The sequence below is a fragment of the Protopterus annectens genome, chromosome 8.part0, assembly GCF_019279795.1.
Source record: "Protopterus annectens isolate FY-2018-M chromosome 8.part0, PAN1.0, whole genome shotgun sequence".
Taxonomy (NCBI): Eukaryota; Metazoa; Chordata; order Ceratodontiformes; family Protopteridae; genus Protopterus; species Protopterus annectens.
In genome coordinates this window covers 1,847,960,934-1,847,984,079 of record NC_056741.1, presented here as the reverse complement: position 1 = coordinate 1,847,984,079, position 23,146 = coordinate 1,847,960,934, and the positions used below count along the sequence as shown (strand labels likewise).

The following is a 23,146-nucleotide window of genomic DNA, read 5'->3' as shown; positions in this document are numbered from 1 at the left end:
GACTGAAACGTCATTTCACTAAAGCAAAAATCAAGAAAACAGTCTGCATAACAAAATACAGCATAAAAACAATGGTTTTACAAGGGGGCAAGCCCTGCTGTTCTACCCCCCCCCCTTAATTATATATACTATCTTCATGGTCACACAACAAAAATCACCATACACAGTGAATCATTGTTGGCACACAGACACAAATATCTATCAATTTTTGGATTAGTATCCCTTCCCCTAGCAAATGATATCCTTAGAAATGGCACCATCACATTCAGCCTATACAGTTCTACACATTTCAATCATTTGTGATTCAGTGAAATGAGGTTTCAGTAAAATAGGATTTTAGTCAAATAATTTAAATCATTTCAGTTTCAGTCAACTGCAATTCTATCAAGCGGTAGTAAACACCACTAGTATTTACATGTACATAAGTGCACACACACACACACACACACACACACACACACACACACACATGCAAAATATTTGAATATTTTACTTAACTCACTGGACTTTTTATTGGAGACCAAGAGCTTCTGTCTGTGCATGATGGCTTGTTTTCTTAACTCATTCTCTCCTCATTTAACAACAGCTCCACAAAAGTGAAAGTGCAAAGTATGAGAAACAAACTGCAAGTAAGAGTTATTGGCTAGTATATGCTGCAGTGGATTTTCATATTTCCATACATGCTTTCTAAGCTGAGCAAGTTACATATTACTGAGAGAAAACACCTTAAATGGGAGGAAGAAAAATTTACATTTGCCTGTAGAGACTGCATTACACTGGAGATGTTGCTAGTTATTAATCAATATGAAAGTCTGTATTCTTGACATATTTACATAACTATTGCCAAGACCGAGTGAATTACAAACTGCCACAAAGAACCAACTGCAGCCTGATGTGATGCTGCAGAAAATTCTCAATGAAATTTGCACATCTTGAGGGATATGGTGTGCTGTTTGCTAGGTGTAACTTTCATATGTCTGTAAATATCCCAGAAATTATGCATCCAGAAAGAAAACATTTGCAGTTTCAAAGGACCTGCAGACTGACTGAACAAAACTGTTGCTGATGTCGTATGGGTAGTATGTGTTGTTTCTAAGTTATAGAAAGTTGTTTGTGAAAATTTACAGACAATGAAAGTTAGGAATTGACTGCAATACAATCTAAAGGCTATGAATTTATTACCTGCTATCACTGGAAATGAGTTTTTATTTAACTATTTACTTTTATTTGCCAGGAATATCCTTTTAGGAAATCCATTTTCATTTGGAGTCCCAAGCTGACAAGCTACACTGAACAGCAATGATTTTTGTAGATTTTAATTATACTTAATTCTTTACAATATGTTTATATTTATCTTACCCTTAACATTTTCAGAAAAAGCTTAGGATTCTAAGATGTAGACTGCTGGCAGAGTAACTTTTCATAGCTATTTAATACAACAAAGATAACAAAAAAGCATAATTGCACACCTACAGAACATGGAAAGTGTAAATTTAGGCACTCACACTTCTATATATCAGACTGTCCAACACAAAACACACATACCCAGGGACACTAAATGCATGCATATAACTTATCACACATGCATACAAATATACATTTGCATACACCCACTATTTTATGAAGATTGAAAGGTACTACCATGAGGGCTGCCACTGCAATGAAACAAAGGGCATTGTGACTTTTGGAGCTGTGATTCAGATTGTTCATTCCATATTTACCAAACCTATGCATTCACCATCATCAGCTGTGCAACATATGCACATATGTGATACACGTTTCAAAAATGGTATCAACTGAACACCATTCACACAGAATGCAACAGCACATATCATTTTATATATCTCAAACCACCACAAGCTGAACATTCAGCCTTCCTACAAGCAAATGTTTTGTACCCCATCAAATATAGTGATCTTTAGTCAATGAGGGTTCCCTCAAAAACAGACTTACTAATTGCTTAAACAACTGAGCTATAAGAACTGCATTTAGGACACACTTGCTTTGTAACTCTTATGGTTAATATAAACACACCTACTTCTACAGCCAGCAACCATTGTCAGTTTAAGCAATACTATAATATTCTATTTACCTTTTGGGTTCAGAGTTCACAGACGATATAACAGGGGGTCGACTGCAGATGTATTTAAATGTTAATGTGGTGTTACAGTACCACATGGCTACAGTATATTACTGTCTGCTTCACCAAGAGAACTTTAAGTAGGGGATGGGCTATACATATAGTGGACACAATGCGTATGTTTTGCTTAAAAGAGGATTAAGGGATCCTAATATGTACTTTCCCTGCTCTTAACTGTTTGACCATTTATTTTTGTTTAGAACACCTTTATTGAATTGTCAGTTGTGACAAAGGCAATGTCGCATTTATATAAAAAAAAAAAAAAAACATATTTATTTGTCCATAGCTACAAACATTATACATCACATAATTCATCCCTAGTTTGGCACCTTTGTCTCTAATGAACAGAGGTAACCTGTACATGGTCCATCTCCCTGGGCCACGCTTACACTTATCAAGGGTATCAGAATTTATGAGTAATTTGTGATGCATGGCTAGGCTTAAAAAGGCTCTTGTGGTCATTAGCCTAGTAAACACCTGCAAACCTATGAACCTATATATATTGTTTTATACAATATAAGCAAACCAACATTACATAAATTTATCAAGTCATTAATTTATTTTCTATGCCTTGTTAACTGGGTAGGGCCAAGTGAGTGGTGCCCATTTATATAAGGGACTGAGGAAGGCAGGCTTCTCAACTGCTACATTTGCTTTATACATAGATACAAAGAACAAAGCTATTTGTAAAGTAAACAAACCCACCAACAGCACAAAATCTTGGTGTAAAATGAAAACTGTAGTTATAGAATTACCACAAAATGACAAGCGAAAGAAGTTTATTTAGCATTTGCATCATTTAAAGGATTTCATCAGAATTAATTTTGCTACAGTAAACAACCATTTATACATAATGCCAAAACTGCAGGATTTCATCAGAATTAATTTTGTTACAGTAAACAACCATTTATATGTAACACCAAAACTGCATAACTAAATGTGGGATTAAATCACATGAAAATATTTAAAAGTCAGCTGATATAAAACAATACTTTTAAACAGCATGGATATATAAAAACACAAAGCCTAAGTGTAAAAATAATGATAACTTAATATTCATTCATTAAGACAAGTTTTCTTAGCTTCCTGTCTTTTAAAAAAAAACATTTTATGTTAACCATGTCATTTAAACCATTTTATCTGCTTGAAAATGAAGCTGCCACAAGGCTTCCTTTTTTTCTAACAGAGTTCTAAAATCACCTCCTCTCAAATCCATACCTAATTGTTGCAAAACAAAAAAAAAATGGAATTTCTTATGTTCATGATAGTGTGATGTATGTTCCAACAAAGCATTGTTTTTAACTTTGTTTTTTTTTTTTTTGCTCAAATGAATTTGTAACTTTGGTTTTAATATCATATTGTGTAAGTGAATGCACCATCATTAATCTCACCAACAAATCTTTGATGGACTTGCACCTCAAAGTATTAGAAAGTTTTTTCTTTCATACCACCCAAAAAGGGCATATTTGGCTAATACACTCTATAAACTTAGATTGTATGTTCATAAACTTAACATTATTTTTGTTATATGATATTCAATATTTTACTGAACATTTAATGAGGCCTTTTACTTACAATCCACATTTACATGATGTAAAATTCTATTACCTAATAGGCCTAAGATACCCTTTTTAAATGTATCTAAGGATGGAATGGAGGTTCTAAAACCTTTCAAAGACAAAAGCAATTGTTTTTTCATGCAGGCTGATAAAGGAGGTGGTCTTTCAGTAATATATCAGTCAGAATACATTTCTGCTATGGAGAAAATATTTGGAAACAGGGGTGAATATAAAACAGTGAATTGTTTTATATACAATCCAAATACCCTTATATTCACAATGTCTTGCTAGATCTTTTTACATAAGGTTATTTGAACATTCATGAATTTGAGGGGGGGGGGTTTGTCAGTAGAAATACCTAGAGTTGGTACTATATTTGGGGTTCCAAAAATACTTAAGTGTAAAACTAACCTGGCTTTTGCATGGTCAATAACTGGTGCTATTTCTGTTTTATTTTAGATACATATTTAAATCTACTAGTACAATGTTTACCATCATTGTGGTATTTCTTGGGAAACTCAAACAATATAAGATATCAAACAAAGAGTTATTGAAATTTTCAGTGGATTTCAAAGCTTTATAAGCTTATATACCCATTATAGAAGGGTGAGAATGTTTTACATTGTTGTTATTCAAGTATACTGAATGATCGAATGGAACTAACATCGAACAATTTCTTTATATTCATTACTAATTACTATCATCTGGGTAAAAGGGGTATCCATGGGTGTGACTGCAGCTCCATCTTTTGCAGACCTTGTGATGGGGTGGTATAAATGTTGAAATCATAACCAGGCTGTTATTTTTTATCAAGTGCAATTTTACACTATGTTTGTGGATGATCTTTTTTTTATTTGGGTAGGTACACAACAGCATTGTCTACTATACACTGAACAATTAAATAATACTACATCTTTGTTTTTTTTTTTTTTTTGAATTTACAATGGGTGGTTATATAAGCATTATACTACTTTTTAGATATCAGTTAGTCTTGATGAAAATCTAAAATGATTTGATAGTAATATTTATAGAAAAGAATCTGTAGTTAACAGGTATTTACATTATACAATTAATCATCCCGTGTTTATGGAAAAAATATGCATAAAGGCCAATTTATCAGAGCACCGAGACTTATACCAGCAATGGCAGTGTATTTTTAGAAGATATTCAACACATCATTAAAACTTTTTTTTCAGTTGGGGTTATCTATTGCATGATTTTCAGAAAATGGTTCAATTTGACATCACTTATTTCCTTCTAGTTTTAATAACTGGTATTCATGAATTTAATAAGAAGACTAAAAGATGGGTCCAATATATATAAATATGCATACATATCTATAGTATATCTAGATATATCAAACTCTTATCAAAGTTATTGGTGAAAAACTACACCGGTTTACGTTAAGTGCAATCTTAAAACATTTTTGCAAAATAATTCTTTTGGTCCCAAGGCCATGCTTAGTAACAAAGCGAAGGGGACATGTAGTATATGCAAGGCTTGTAAATATATTCAAAATGGATCATTCATTTACTTATCCTTTTGTAATCAAATTATTTATGACAGAGGGCATTGTACTTGAAACTCCAAGGATGTGGTATACATTGCCTTATGTTAATCTTGTGGAGGTTTCCATAAAGGCATGACTACAAGGATTTTTGGGAAATGCATCCTCAAACACCAACATATACATATAAAACTATTGTTTTATAACAACTAACTTTTAAATGTTTCCACATGATTATCACTTAGTCATGTGATTTTGGTATTATATAATTGGTTGATTGTAGCAATTCATTCGGATGAATTCCTTTAAAGTGGATGAAAGCACTAAATAAACAACTTTTTTTTACCACTTTGTGGTGATTCTATAATAACATTTGGAAGGCAACATCAATAAATTACAGTAAATGATCACAATTCACGGATATAGCTTAACACTGTACAATTTATATGCAGTATAACAAAATGTTAATGCAGTACAAAACTTTTAAATTGATAGCATACATAAATAAAGCACAGTGTACTGTTTGGTCCTTGTAGAAATGTTGTTTCATCTAGTGTGTGACATATAACTGCAGTCAGGTAGAAACAAGTAGAGAATATATATATATATATATATATATATATATATATATATATGTATGGTTTGCCATCAAAATGTTGTATATCAGTTATGCGACCTTGGAAGGACAAAAGGCACTTTCCCAAGGTGTCATAAAATTGATTTTTAAAATGATGAATCCACAAGAGGAAATGCTAGTGTGCATTTGCTCTTGTGGACTTATTATTGTGAATGGAGATCGCACTACAGTGGGGATCAGGAAATTTACCCTTTCCTTCACTGTAATGCTATCTCAGAGTTTGTATATATAAGTAGCAGGGGGTGTGGGGGGCACATCACCCCACACGGGGGGTGCAGGGGGGCTTGCATCCTTGCAAAACGTTCATAGCATATAACCAGAAGTGTCTTTATGATAAAGTCGATATTCCTGAGTTGTCAACCTTCCTTAATTCTCATTTTTGGTTATGTGAATGACCGGTTATTGGATTTTACGACATTCCAGGTCACACATATGAGCACTCGCACTAGTCAGTTGTGAGATTTTGATAGTAAACCATATATCTATATGTATATATATATATATACATATATATATATATATATAATATATATATACATATAAAATATATATATGTATATATATATATATATATATATATATATATATATATATATATATATATATTTACTGACAAAGTTTTTGCTCTTCATTTTTGTAATTAATAAAAATAAACCACAAAGAAAGCCAGATGATCCTTAACAAAATAACATTTTTTCCCAAATAATTGTTCTGCTTTTTATGCATTTTGAGCAAAATATTTATGTTGCAATGTTTTGACGTACAGATTTTTCAGTTCTGCTGCACTGTAGATATTATGGGGATACAACTGTAGATGTTGCAGAGAAACAAATGTTAAAAGAAAATTATATCACCACAACATTGTGAGCCTTCTCTTTACCATTCTAGGAGTGTAGCGTTACAGTCAACTGTTGGGTTCTGTGAAGAAATGACCCTGCATACAATGTTCCTGGAGTTATAAATCTGTCACCTCTGCCTTGTGATGTTAAAAGCCAAAACTTAACCTACTGGAGGCTAATACATCCATCTATGATTTCTGCACCAGCTCTGTTGCTCTTGGTGAACAAGTAAAACTGGCCCTATAGTTCCAGTGTTCTAAAAGCCACAATTTTGCTAATCAGGACTGAAAAAGGTTCCAGTTTCTATGGCATCAACACTTTATATTTTTTTCACTTGATAGTGCCTCTTTAACTGGCATCCTTTAATTCTGATCTTTTAATCATCACCTGACATACCTTGTCATTTTGAGTGTTATTCATAATGTTTAACTTCTCAAATTGCAAACAATCATTGAGTCCAAATGTCAAGGACATTACTGAATTCTAGAGAGCATGTCCCTAGGGCCCCTTCACTATCTAGTTCAGTGGTTATCCAGATATAGAACATCATCAGGCTCATACCATCAGTACATCTGTTGTATGACAGTAAGCTAATGACCATCTCAATGACAATTATCATTCAGGATATGGTGTAGGTAGTCCCACAACAAATTACCACAACTCCTGGGACAGAAATGACACTAAAAAAATACCATTGCTATCCACTCTGCATTCCTGTGGCATCACACATCTTTATGAGAGCAGAATATGCAATAATCATGTATCAGAAACAAATTGAAAAATATTTTAGCTTATACCAAAATCATCAAGTCATACACTAGATTTGCCACAAATGATATTTAGATTCACAGAGTAAATTAATAAATATCAGTAAAGCCTCAATAAGTTGTATATATCATCATCATCTTCTTTCGGCTGTTCCCATTAGGGGTCACCACAGCAGATCACCTCTTTCCATTTCTTCTTGTCCTCTACATCTTGCTCTGTCACCCCAACCACCTGCATGTCCTCTCTCACCACATCCATAAAACTTATTTATTTATTTTATTTATTTTACTTTTTATTTTACATTTGTTGACCGGGCTAGTCAAACTGGATACATGTCCATTTTCAGTAGAGGCCCAGGGAGAAAAGCTCCAGAAAAAAAACGTACAAAAAATTAAAAGTAATATAAGTCTACAAAAGGCATCAACATACAATATTACAACATTCAGTTAAAGTTTACATAAAAAAATTGTAAAATTGAATTAAATAGTCAAATATGGAAAATAGTACTCAAGACTCATAAGCATTAGTATTTAAGTAAAAAAAGGTTAGTTTATAGAGTGTAGAATATAGAGGTTTATAGGTAGGAATATAGTGGTTATAGAGTGTAACAGTCAGTGAAGGATAACAGTTAGGCAGGGTTGGTACAAGAGCATAACCAGTGGTTGGTGAGAAAAAATTTTAGATTAGTTTTGAATTGTGGGAGAGAGGTCTGAGTAGTAAGATCATGTGGTAGTTGATTCCATACTTTACCAACAGAGTTAGAGAACAAGGAGTCACCTGCTAGGTTTTTTGATAAGGTAGTATGAATCCACATTTTGTTTGAGGAGCGTAGATTCTTCAGGCTATTATATGGTATGATGAGGGCAGAAAGAATTGGAGTGTTGCTGGGTTTGTATAGGGCTTTATCTTATCTGATCTTAGGCCTTCCTCTTTTCCTGTTACCTGGTAGCTTCATCCTTAGCATCTTTTTCCCAATATACTCAGCATCCCTCCTCAGCACATGTCCAAACCAATGTAAGCGTGCCTATCTGGCTTTGTCTCCAAACCTTCCAACCTGGGCTGACCCTCTAATATACTTATTCCTAATCCTGTCCACCCTCGTCATACCCAGTGCAAATCTTAACATCTTTAATTCTGCCACATCCAGCTCTAACTCCTGCCTTTTTGTCAATGCCACTGTCTCCAACCCATATAACATAGCTGGTCTCACTACCCTCTTGTAGACCTTCCCCTTCACTCTTACAGGTACTCGTCTGTCACAAATCACTCCTGACACTCTTCTCCACCCACTCCATCCTGCCTGTACTCACTTCTTCACCTCTCTTCCACACTCACCATTACTCTGAACTATTGACCTCAAGTATTTAAACTCATCCACCTTCGCCACCTCTACTCCTTGCATCCTCATCATTCCTCTATCCTCTCTCTCATTCACACACATATATTCTGTCTTATTCCTGCTAACCTTCATTCCTCTTCTCTCTAGAGCATATCTCCATCTCTCCAGGGTCTCCTCCACCTGTTCCCTACTCTCATTACAGATCACAATGTCATCTGCAAACATCATAGTCCATGGGGACTCCTGTCTGATCTCGTCTGTCAACCTGTCCATCACCATTGCAAATAAGAAAGGGCTCAGAGCTAATCCTTGATGTAACCCCACCTCCACCTTAAATGCATCCGTCACTCCCACCGCAGACCTCACCGCTGTCACACTACCCTCGTACATATCCTGTACCACTCTTACATACTTCTCTGACACTCCTGACTTCCTCATACAATACCACAACTCCTCTCTCTCTCTCTCTATATATATATATATATATATATATACAAACAAACTTCTTAATCTCATAGAGGAAAAACAAGAAAACCATAAGCATAAAAATAAACACGCTGGCACCAAACAGATAGTTAAGCTTTCACTCTTATTAGATGAAAGAGCTTCATCTGAAGCTCTTTCATCTAATAAGAGTGAAAGCTTAACTATCTGTTTGGTGCCAGCGTGTTTATTTTTATGCTTATGGTTTTCTTGTTTTTCCTCTATGGGATTAAGAAGTTTGTTTGTATATTAAGTTTTTTCTTCTTTTTTACCACGGTTTTATTATAATATATATATATATATATATATATATATATATATATATATATATATATATATATATATATATGTATATATATATATATAATATATATACTATATATATTTTTTTAAATAGATATAGATTAGATATAAATATATAGATACAGATACACATATATACACCAGCTCATGCTTCTATTAAATTAAACTCCAAAAAATGACAGTTTCCTGTTGTACTTTTCCTCTTAGTAGTTCCTCCTACTTCTTAGAACCAATATAAATCAGGCCACCCCCAAAGAGTCTGCAGTACCAGTAGAACCACCATGACCGCTAAGGCCTAGGAAATTTAACCAGAACATGTTTTAAAATGTAAATTGGAAGAAAATACAGAATATAAAACATGGTATGGAGCGGTTATCCAACTTGCTGCTATTACAGTCTAATACTAGTGGGACTTGATCTATACCCTTAGGTATTACAGATGTGCATTCCAGTAAGAGAGAGAAAACTTTCACTAAGAATGACAACAAAGGAGAGATCATAAAATGATAAACATGATCAACAAATATTTATGAAGTTAAATTGATTGCAAGGAAATAAAGTGCATTGGCTCAGTACTTGCCAGTTAATTATGGCACATAAGATATTTACTCTGGGTTGCAGCTCAGAATGTTTCATTCTTTACATTATTCTGTATTTCTATATAAAACAGCTAGTTCTGGTTAATGATTTGATACCTTTTGTCAAAAGAATCATCAATAATTCACATAACAAAATCCTACTTTATGTTCCACCTCTAGAAAACTAGACATCTGGGGACATATTTACTATCAAAGTCCATCTGCTCATAGAATGTTCTAACTCTCTTCCACTTTTGTGCTGCTATGCAGTTTGGTGTACTTTAATAGCAAAATAAAATTGTCATTTAAAAAAAAATTCCATACTGATGCCAAAAATGGGTTATTATAGCTGCATATAAACTCACACTTTGAAATAAAATCATTTCACTATACTTGCTAATATTTATTTACAGTTGCAACGACATTCTTGCTTGTTTCCTTGAATATTAAATGCATTAGAATTATCACAACTAATGCTGAAAAAGATGGGTACCACATTAGAACCCATTGATCATGTTCTAATTAAGTGTTACAATACCTCAAATGTTAAGTAGGTGAAGTCTAAATGCTAAACTGTATGCTTTTTCAGAGAGTCTAGAAAGTTCTACTTCATTTTTGGGTCAGAGAATGGTATAGATGTAAAAGCCTTTTTATGTACAGTTACCTTCTCAATTAATGTTTTTGACATTTTTTTAAAGACTCATGTACAAGAAATTTTCTGAGTTCATATAAAGCATAAAACTCTATAGCATTCTCTAATAGTCTATTACAGAATGCAAATCTTCATTATGTATAGAAATCCTACAAAGAAGGTTGCTGTTTTAGGTGTCTTTATGCAAGGCTTTGTCATGACAGCCAGAGGAAAAAAAAAACACTGCATGCTACAACAAAACAGGCTATATGCCAGCCTTGTAAAAAAGAGTATTGTCTAAGGTCAAAAGCATTTTAAAAAGTATACATTTGCAAAATAGCATTCTTAGTTTCATGGAGACTGCAGTATTATTATACAATATGTTTGGCCTTTGTATGTTTTGGCCATATCACTATCTCATGCCATTTATTTTCTTCAAACTCATTTTGTATAAATAAAACCATTTTAAAGACTTTTATAGCACATCTTAATGAGAGAAAAACTAACTCACAAAAACATAATATGGCCCAAATTCTTTGGTACTTTACGAACAGTAACAGCACATACCAGTGTTTCTAGAAACAGGCACAGTGAAAACCACAACACAACAGCTTTTTAATATATACACAATTTCTTAAGAAACTGCAATAATGATGACATTAAAAGAGAAAAAAAAAATGTTATTGTGAAAGCCATAGTGAATCCTTTCTTTTCACTAATTAATTCCAAAGCAAATCATTATAAATGGGTAGAAAATATGGTACAGCGCAATGATAGCCTCAAAATAATACACGCAGTGTTATTGTTTACAATATAAGTCAGATTCCCAAGACACTACAATTTAAAACTTTCTGGCCTAGAGAAGGCTATGTTATGAGTGTCGTATGTATACTTATTTAAATAAATCTCAGACCAAGCCAATAATATAACCAACTACTTCATATTTTCTTATGCTTAAACACTGGGATTTCTCTTAAAAGGAAACACATGTGTACTTATCAATGTATGTACAAATGCCTTCACTTTATCAGTCATATGGCTCTTCTCCTGTATAATTTCATTTTACGACCCATTAAAATGTCATTTCCTTATGAATGCTCATAATTGTGTTAGGTTATAGTACTGTGTATGTATATGCATGGGGTAATTAAATATTTCAACAACTGTGAGGAGTACATACTTTCACTTTGGAGGCATTCCAAAAAGGAAGTGATTAGAGGTTCTGATAGGAGGTACATATCCCTGATGAACTAAGACACTTATTGTCATTAGTGAGAAATAAGATATAAAAAAGTCAGTGCTATTACTTGTTTAAAAATATCCATATACGTAACTTAATACCAGATTGTCATAAAATCTGAAATAGCTAAGGAAAGGTAGGATATTTGCTTGGTGCTCATATTTAAACTAGATACTGTCATTATTAAGTAACAAAAGGGGCACTCCATTTTAACCATAGTTTATCACAGTACAATATTCAGCTAATGAAAGGAATGTCAACATTCATCTGCCACAGAAGTATGAATATGTAACTGTGGGCCACCACCTTTCATTCTTTGGCAGAAGGTTTCATCAAGTCAGTATACAAGAACGGTATTTTATTGTCTAATACATTCTTGCAGGATGAGATCAAAGTTACCTTTTTTGAGTGAGCTGACGTGCATGATTCTTCGTTTATACCCTTTATGTAAAAATGACTAATTAGCTTATTTGAGAGCTACTGAGAAAATTACTTTTCCCCCGCCCCATCCTCAGCATGCATAAGACAGACGTGAAGTTAGTATATTTCTAAAAACATTTCTTTGCTTCTAAACCAAGTGACTGCTGAAGAATGGGACTCTTATTCCCTGACAAGCAATTCTCTTTTGCTCCAGTACTAGTTGCCTGGGATCATTTCTCAACCTGCTCCACTAAAGTGGCAGTTTAATGAAGACTAAGGTTCTAAAAATAAAATGACTACAAGGAAATCTTCAGCTGCCCACCCAGACAGCTAGTCGTTCCAGAAGCTCTTGTCATGCATAATCCTTTGAAATGTTACCTATAATACCCCCCACCCCCCACCAAAAATGAATAAAATAACCAGTACTCCAGTTCATGATAATATTACGGTAACGCACAGTGTGCAGCAAAGATAACTGGAAAACATCGAAATAATACTACCTTATTTAGAAGCAACATAAGAAATCAATCCTGTCTAGCAGATGATGACCATCATGGTCAGCTTCCAAGTAAAAGAAACACCAAAATTCCCACAACCACTGCCACGACCACAGGGCAGTCCAGAACTCTTATTAAGCATTTCGACCACCACAAAGGTGACAAACTTGCACAGATTCTGCTTGCACCCATTAGCCGTGTCTTACCGTGAGTGGTGTAAGAGGGAGCAACCCCGCTGGCCCTGTGCCTGCTGGCTTTCTTCACGCTCGTCAGACTCCTTCTTTTGACATTTGCCCGTTTTAAGTCTCTGCCATTAAGTCCCAGCAGCTTCCAGCCTTTGCCGATGTACAAACTGGTCCTTTCTTCCCTGCCCCAATCCTGTTAGCATGAGATTGAGCTACGGACGGCAGACAGCGACCTGCAGCACCTCCAGCTCCGAACAGCTCCCTAAACGTCACCAGCGAAGGAGGCCTCGCCCACAAGTGTGGCAACCAATGGCTGCTCTGTGTATTAGTGCCTCGGTCACCCACCACAGAAGGCAGCCCTCAAACAGCATGTGCTGCGGGGAATGGCAGGAATTGTAGTTTAGTGTGAGGCATTGTAACCCAGCCCTCCGCGACAGCCAGCCAGTCAGTGTCAAGCTCCAACCTTCAATTTTAGACCATGGAAAGTGGGGCAGGCACTTATTGACAAACGACACATCACTGGTAAATTCCTATAGATTTTGTTTACAGTGCAAGATAAATGTGTTGGTAAGAACAATTTGATGCAATGTCCCTGACTATGCTTCGCTACAGCGTCCTAGCCCAATTATACGACAGTATAGTTGCGTGGTGGTGTAGCAAAGCGTACAGCTTTTTATCTATAAAGGTGGAACAACGCAGAAGTAACTGAATAGTCAATGGAAGGTAAAATACTTGCACATTGCCGTGCGTTAACTACATTTCCCATAAGAATCTGCGGTTGCCAAAGCCGAAGATGAAGCGTGTAGGGGTTTCCATGGTGAAATAAGTATATTGCAAAAGTACAGCGGGGTCCGTTTTCTAGACTTTTTAACAGTGCTGTATATGTGGGAGAACATTTTCACGAATGACACCCATCACTTCTTTTGAACTAGTTAGTATACATTTCTTTTGTTGTGGCTTTTAAGAACGTTACCGCAGTGGGTAACACTAACTCGCTGATAACTTGATGCCAAGGCTCCTGTCATACTTGAACGCCAGTTGTGTTGTGGACTTGTTAGAATTTCCAGTAAACAGAATTTGATACTTGTTGACCTCCGAAAAGTAGGTATGTTTTGTCTCTTTCGCCCTGGTCAGGCTGTACCACATTTTCAGTCAAGACTGCTACACAGTTACTTTTTGAGAATGTTTAGGATACGTTATGTTTAGTGGAATACTCCGAAATGTTACTTGGGTAAATTGTACCTTACAGTTGCTAACCCCTGCACACTAATGTTTAATAAATGTACTCACCTCCCAAATTTCTGCTGTACATTTTGCACATCGTTTTAATTGTTGCTCCTCACGTTTCCAACTATTTTTTTAAGTTACTGCCATCGCTAAACGTGCTGTACATATAGTTGCTACAGCCAATATACTACCTCTCATCTACTATGATGTTTGCCGTTCCATGTAGTTTTGCTTCTCTAAGTTTTCTTCATACAAGTCAGAATTGTTCATATATCTTAGCTGTCCAGAATTTCGCAGAATGGCAAGATTTTAACCCACCTCATAATTTTCCCTTGGTTTTCTTACATTGAAAATTCGAAATCGCTAAACAGAGACAGCCATTCGAGTTTCAGATTTCATATCCCTCAGAAAATGGATGTTAATGCAAAATCTGTTAATCCAGCAACTTTCTGAGTTTAAAACAATATGTACAGTCTTTTCCTGCTTTTGGGCCTTTCTTTCCCATTCATTTTGGTTTTGTTAAGAATTCTTTCACTAAGAGGTTGAGTTAGGTGTGCACCTGTTTAGGGGTGCAGAGTGAAATAAGCCTAACACATATTTTGTCTGTTATCATTAATTATAGGGAGTTCTAATGAAAGACTTAGCCAGACATATATGCCTTGTGCATCACTGCATTCACATTCTTATTAAATAGTGATTTTATTGTTTTATATATTTATGATTGGAATCAGGCATGCTAGTAATTAAAATTTAAATGTCTTTTTATATTTAGCACAGTGTTTATTTTTATTTTATTTATTTTAGCAAGTTTGGATAAGCAGCACTAGGGATACTCCAGTATAGGTGGTCCTTAAACTTTTCATGTTTTTGCTTCTTCCAAAATATTACCATACTATTCACATGCTAACATCAGCTCATTTGTAGTTTGAATTAGTGATGCTAAGAGAAACAAGGAGAAAACAATTCAGATCTAAGGCACAGCGTACATAACTATTGCAAAACCTAGATTAGGGCTGGCAGTTACTTGTACCAGTGTCTCTCTTTTCCTATTTATCTGTGTTTTCATTGGCCATAAAAAGTATGGTTTGAAGTAACATTAATAGAGCCTGTCTATCGCCCTCTTTCGGATAAGTACCTATCTCTCTATTTCTTTTGCATAAGTAGTAGGAAGTCTCAAACCACATATTGTGTGAGGGTGTACACATTCTATTCACATACTAACACATATGGGTGTGTGTGTGTATATATATATATATATATATATATATATATATATATATATATATATATATATATGCAATGTCTTTCAAACCATATGTGAAAAATTTCTCTGTCATTTTTTGAATAGAAAAATATATCAAGTCATCTATATAGATTTTATGTACTGCAATGGCACAGTGAACTCAAAAGTATTGCTTCTGAATGCACAAATAGTGCATCTTCCATTTTATGTAGAGCCTTTGGGGAAAAATAGGCAGAAAATAGTTAGTTCTACATACGCTACTTGGGAACATACATAAACTACATGGCAAGTTTTATCCACAAGATGTTTTGAGGACTAGTCTACTGGAGTGAAGGAAGCAAAGAAAGGACCATATCATCTGCATGCTATAGAACTGAAGCACATAGTCAGACAGTTAAAGGGGGGGGGGGGGTTATAAAAAAATATATATAAAGTTTGGGTCAGTGCTAAATCCTCTCAGGTATTGTTAACCAGCTGCCGAATGCTTGAATGCAGCTGACTCCTAATCCATATCAAAGAAATAATAGGAACAGCTCAACTGAAATAATAGAGTTCATTGTCCTGAGGCTTTTCCAAAACACTGAGATGGACAATAGCATAGTTACAAGCTGTTCATGATGTGAAATGTGTGGGAAACTGGCTGAATGGCTGGATAGGAATGTTGCCATTTAAGAGCTGCTGTCTTGAAAGAAAAAAAAAAAAGAAAAAAACAGAAAGAAGAGATAACAAAATGGTATGGCTCCAGTTCCAGTCTGATTGTAGCATGTCTATTCCCAATGTCGGGATTTGGTAGGTAAAGTGAAGCCATATCCTACTACTGCTTCAAGCTTCTCAAAGAGTATAATATTTATCTTGTAGAACCTTTGTAGAATGGCATCTATAGCTTTCTCCAAGACTATGACCCAGCAGACCCATTTTCAAAACTAATAAACACACTCTTTACAACCTTGTTATTATTAACCTTTCTATTAAAATTTCCTCCATGAAAATCCTTACTCCTTCTCTAATTGATAATTCATCAAAAACATTTTTTTTTCTTTTATCTCATAAAGTTACCACCTAAGCTTATGATTTTCAAGCTAAATCTGCAAATTAAATTGTCGCATTTGAACACAATCTTGAAGAAACTGATCAATCTCTCATTCTAAAGAGTACTGACTCTTTACCAGTAACATGCCTACTTGCACAGTTTATATTTCTTCCACAAAACAACATTTCCCAATCATATCAAGATGTTAAAAATCTATCTACAAATGCTGGATAACTGTGGAACTCATTCAAAACCCTTAATAGAAACCAGGGGCTCAGCCTGGGTGAAAAGGATAAAGACATTCAAGCCCAGAAAAAAAAACAGATTTTTGAGTATATGAAGAATCTACAAGATCAACAGACCACCTCTTTTCAGCAACCAAAACAATTCAGGAAGCTAATTATCCATGTTATTGGGTATCTTATAGTTTGATTCATGCTGCAAACTAAAACATTTTTAAATACTCCTGCACCCTCTTCATCACTAATTTCCTTAATGAAGTTATTAATCTTAACCACCACCCTTAACATCTCTCTCTCTAGTCCCCTCACTAGAGACCACATTTTTACACCTCTTCAACAAAAGGCTGCAATAAAACCACTTGTAGATTCTATACCTGATGATGGCCCACCCAACCCAGATGGACTGTTTCCTTGCTTCTTGGTTTGTGTTATGAATATTTCATCCCACACTTGCACTACATTTATAATCTCTGCTTGTGTAATATTATGCCCCAGATCTGAACATAAGCAACCATCATCAAAACATTATTCAGTGCATAACTTCAGGCCAATACACACACTTTAGTTTTAGGAAAAATCCTTGAAAACTTAGTTTACCCTCAATTAGCCACCTACATGCAGAAATACTTGCTATCCAATTAACAGTATGACTTTTTGACCAGCCACTACACAGTGACAGTTTTATACCTCCTCAAAGATTGTCTGCCACAGACAGAGGATATCTCCAGGTACTATTTTTTAAAGACCTAACTGGTGCCGTTGACCTTGTAAACTACAGTCTTCCCTGAGACTCTCTACATACTATCAACATTTGTATCAAGGCCCTTGGGTGGCATCAAGATGTCCTTCCTTCCCTTCTGATAGAATTTTCACAGACAAATCTTTCCCAAGCATTTTATCTACCACCACTTTAATAGGAAGAATTACCCCAGGGCACTGTCCTATCCTCCTTGCTCTTCTCTATTTTTATAAACAGGCTTCCCTCTGACTTACTGTACATCCGTATGATACTGTATGCCCTTGATTGTTTATAGATTTGCTTGTTCCTCCTTCATTCATCATCATCAACTTCCTATTTCCCATTTTTTTCTACAGGAGATTGGTGTATTGCTTCAGCTGTCACTACATCTTTCAATTCAGTGCCACTTTCCTACTTTCTCCAACAGTAATGCTGTCTCCTCTTACACAGTACCTCTCATTTTCTTAGGTCTTCTTCCTTCTTCTCCCAAATCATTCTACAGGACATCATAATCTTTTCTGCATATGTGCTGGAACCATGTAATCTGTTCTCTTTGATGTTCTGTACAATTGCAGCTACTATGGCTTCTGCTCTGATATCCTTATTTCTTTGTCTGTCAAAAAGAGTGCACCTTTTTACTTATCTCATGAACTTTATATCCATCACCACTACCTTCCGCAGTTGCTCTGCCTTCACTGCCCATTTTTTGTACCATACAGAAACGCTTGTCACATCACTGTTTTCTACATCTTATTAACTTCTGTCTCTCTTCAAAATCAAATCAAAATTAGAGGAAGGTCTTAATCTCCCCTCCCATTGTCTTCATAAAAAATATGCCTTCTCAATCTAGATAAAAAAGGCCGTGATATTTGGTGCCATACAAAAACATGAGGTAATTTCCTCTTCTATTGAGCTAACAGATCCCTTCCACTGGTTTGGGGTTTGGATTGACTCTCAGCTACATTTAAGTACTACATAAATATGACTAAAGCATAAATCTCCAAAACCCTTTATATGGCCTGGAAAACTTTATATTTATTTTCTCCATAAGGAAAAATGCAGTTGAAAAAAATATTCTGCAAGCCCAATTCGAACATGGTCTTCCAAAAAAATGAATCTACTTTCAAGAAGAACGTATGAGCCCTCCAATCAGTTTGCAGCCAAATCTGTAGGTTCATAACAATCTAACATAGAACACTTCTTTCAAAAAAATAAAATTGTTTCTTGTACAGCAAAGATTACAGGTACTACTGTACTTGGATCACTGCTCTTTAGACTACTAAATCAAGAATCATTTTCAGCCCTAGCAAGTTGTCTGATAGAACTCCCAGCTACCATCTTAGATCTCTTCCTTCCTTCCACTGGAGCCACCCTTCTCCTTGTAATAAACTGCACATATTGGCAATACTGTATCACTCACTGGACCTAATCTTTGTGAATCCCCACTTTTTAGATTAAAAAAAAAAAAAAAAAAATTCAGTCTTTTCCCAAATTTAATTTAGATCTATAAAAAGTTAACAAACTCAGTTGAACTGTAACTGATTCCACTACCATAACATACCTCCTTGCAATCTCCCAGGCTTTCTCAACATTCATATTTAACATATATATATATACCCCCTTCTTGTGGCGTTCATCTTTTTTTCTTTTGCCACTGCCACAGTCTTCTATCACTTTATCTACTGGCCACATCTCTGTGTCTTCGTACTACCCCTTCTGTCCTCTTCCTTTTCCACAGTAAATATTGTAAATACTACATACAGTGATTGTTTTCAAATACTCATTGTCTGTTTATCTTACAACAATGCTGTAGTGTGTGTGATATTTTACTGTTATTTTCTTTACAAAGTTTTCAAATATTTATTTTTTAATTATAAAGTCTTCATATACTTTCTGTTCATTTATCTTTGTATGTTTTGGGTTGGTCTGAAAATGCTCTATATGGATCAGTGCTCTAATCCAGTTAACTATTAAAAAAACATAAATAAAATAAAAGTAGCTTGAGGTAATAGTTAGAGATGGTAGATTCAGACTCCAGAGAAACCTGGTGTAGCTTGTAGGGTCAGTAGATAGGTATCAGCAGCTGGGATTGAATGAAAAACAAAAATTGCAGTGTTGTGTGCTGTAAAACATCTGTGACATTTTCCTACACTTGCTCATTTATAAAGTGGCCAAGAATAAACTCATTGATCTCTTTTCCCAGACTTTAAACCCCCAATCCAATCAGAAACCATTGCTCTTCTATGGTTTGTTTTCTATAACTTCAGTTATTGAAAATGTTTGAATTTTCTTTATTTGTGTGTGTGTGTGTGTAAGTTTATTCCTGAAGAGACAATATACATATACATTTGGAATTTGGGATAAAACCTTGCATGTCGGGGGGGGGGGTACAGGGACTTGCCTCTTCAAAAAAAAAAAAAACACAGTGAAACATAGAGAAAACATTTGTTTGGTAGCACAGAAAACCTACTTAAAAGTGTGGTTTTAGGAATTTCAAAAAAGTATAATGGTAGAGTAAGAGGGATTGGTGAGACTTGAGGGTAGGGTAGCAAAGCAAAGCCACGCATAGCAGACTTCCCACCCTAAGGTCAACTCTTACAAGGAGCAATCAGTTTATAGCCAGTAGAGAGACATTAACAGTGCGGTAACAAAGTAGTACAGGTTTTCTTTCATTTCCTGGATGCAGAAGCTGTGAAGCTAGGGAAACTAAGTAACGTATACAGTGTAATCTATTGTTCAAGAGAAAGGATAGTGGCTAACTTAGTAAGTGGTCCTTAGAGTGCAAAGACTACTGTATTGGGAAGAATGTTACAGCCACTTTCCAGCACAGGGGAGGGATGTATTTGACTAATTAAGGTTAATACACAGCAAGGCTCATCATGTTAAATTTACTTACATTATGCAATGACAATATTCTCACTGAAAACATATCTCTGTATCGACAATAAAGATGTTGATCTTGTTCTCTGTTCCTTGTCTCATGTCTAGGATAAGCATGCTGATGAGTATCAAATCTAGGACTGACCCCAATAAGCTTAACAAGTCACTTTCCTTACTCCTGACATCATCCTTTAATGCCTAATCCATCTGTTCATTCTTGGTCCAGTCCAAAATTGCTTAAATACCTTGGCAGCTGCCTGTGCAGGGCCAAGTCCCCTATGTTTCCCATTCAGTTTTCTTTACTTGAAGAACAGTTCCTCCTGGCCTCGAACCTGTTATTAATTGTCTTCCTGTCCTCCAAGAACTATTTTGAAATGGCTTTACTCTCTTTAAAGGTGTTATCACGTTTCCATGCAATTGCTTTTCATTGATCGTTAAATAAATTCATAGCCCAATAATTTCACACAAAAGGATTGTATGATAGTTTTAAAAATCACATTGTATTAACAATATTGATTTCTGTAAGAACAACTTGATTATACCTTCTGGATACTGAGTTCTGTAATAGCCATTTGATTTCACCTTCTGGAGAGGCACACTAAATAATCATATATAGTTTCCTGACATAAATTCAACCTACTTCAAAAGTTACCTTACCGAGTATGTTAGAAATGAGCCTTTTTGTCTAATGTATAAGAAGAAGCACTTGAAATGTATAGGTTTCTGCCTGGAACCTAGAGCAATTCTAGGAAAATCATTTGCAAGTAAACAAAAATACATAAACATCATGATTAATAAGCCAGGGAATGATCCATTGAAACATGGTGCTGTGGTACAGATGGATTTGCCCTTTAACATGAAAAGGGCAGTAAGTTAGCAGGAATTGTCTGCTATACCAAAGGAGAGATGCAGTCAAAGCATCAGTATTCCAAGAGAAAATACAGAGTCGGAAAACTACAAATAAGCTTGGTGGAGAAAAATTATTTTTGTTTTTATACAGGATGAACTAGAGAAGGGTCAAATGCCTGTACCTGTATTCACAGAAGAGGAGGTCATGGTCTTCTCTTTATGTGATTAAACCAATGGCAGTAATAGTGGTTTATCTGTATTCCAGGATTCCAGGTAAGCTATGTCAATTTCAAAAAGGCCCTGTGAGTGCAAAATACACCCAGCAGAGCTGGACAGAAGAGATAATGTACTAAAGGAACAGAACAACCCCATTTCATATTAATGCTTTAACTTAAGAAATAACTTGCTCTTCTGGGTAAACAAAGAAAAAAAGATATTGACCCAGTCATCTATTTTAAGGCCTTTTAGAACAGTTATAATGAAATTAACACATAACAGTAGTATGAGTGATCATTTAGGGATATACAAGATAAAATCTAGGATTTTAGCTAGCATTTACTGGTCTAATCATATGAGTTGGACTTGAAGAATTTTAGTGCAGCTTGCCTAGAATGCTAAAGTACAGCACCTGACCGTGGGTTATAGAATCCTTTGTTAACACTTACTTATTGTGGCTGTACCAATCAAGTGAAAAGTAGTGGGCATCGTGGGTCAATTTGTAAAACCAAGTAAAGTACATTATTATATCTTGGTAATTATTGACCATATATCAAAGCTTCATCAGACAGTACCTCTATAATGAGTTAGTACAAACATTCATTACAAAAGAACCAGTATTGTTTTTTTTTTCTAAGGTAGGAATTCCCAGAGAAAGTCGTATTGACAAAACTAAAGCATCCCATTCAAGTCCAGAGTGATGCATGAGCTATGCCATTTTTTTTTAAGTAAAACAGCTAAGGGGATCTGTGTACCACCTTCAAACAGATGGGCTAAGTGCTTTAATAAAACTTCTCAAAAGGGTATAAAAGAGGAAGGGAGAAACAAAGACCATCTGCTTCCATATCTTGACTGCCATAAATGAAGTACTCCAACCATAAATAGATTCAGTTATTGAAAATGTTTGAATTTTCTTTATTTGTGTGTGTGTGTGTGTAAGTTTATTCCTGAAGAGACAATATACATATACATTTGGAATTTGGGATAAAACCTTGCATGTCGGGGGGGGGGGTACAGGGACTTGCCTCTTCAAAAAAAAAAAAAACACAGTGAAACATAGAGAAAACATTTGTTTGGTAGCACAGAAAACCTACTTAAAAGTGTGGTTTTAGGAATTTCAAAAAAGTATAATGGTAGAGTAAGAGGGATTGGTGAGACTTGAGGGTAGGGTAGCAAAGCAAAGCCACGCATAGCAGACTTCCCACCCTAAGGTCAACTCTTACAAGGAGCAATCAGTTTATAGCCAGTAGAGAGACATTAACAGTGCGGTAACAAAGTAGTACAGGTTTTCTTTCATTTCCTGGATGCAGAAGCTGTGAAGCTAGGGAAACTAAGTAACGTATACAGTGTAATCTATTGTTCAAGAGAAAGGATAGTGGCTAACTTAGTAAGTGGTCCTTAGAGTGCAAAGACTACTGTATTGGGAAGAATGTTACAGCCACTTTCCAGCACAGGAGGGATGTATTTGACTAATTAAGGTTAATACACAGCAAGGCTCATCATGTTAAATTTACTTACATTATGCAATGACAATATTCTCACTGAAAACATATCTCTGTATCGACAATAAAGATGTTGATCTTGTTCTCTGTTC

At 35.2% G+C, this 23,146-nt stretch overlaps 1 protein-coding gene across 2 annotated transcripts in view; it reads right to left on the bottom strand.

Annotated features, from left to right (window-relative positions):
- Positions 1-13,408, bottom strand: part of SMPD3 (sphingomyelin phosphodiesterase 3) — a 1,377,949-nt gene extending 1,364,541 nt beyond the window's left edge. For both annotated transcript variants that reach the window (XM_044081341.1, XM_044081340.1), the window contains exon 1: positions 13,148-13,408. The gene's annotated coding sequence lies outside the window, so the exon portion shown is untranslated. The remainder of the gene's footprint in view (positions 1-13,147) is intronic.
- Between the last annotated feature and the right edge of the window lie 9,738 nt (positions 13,409-23,146).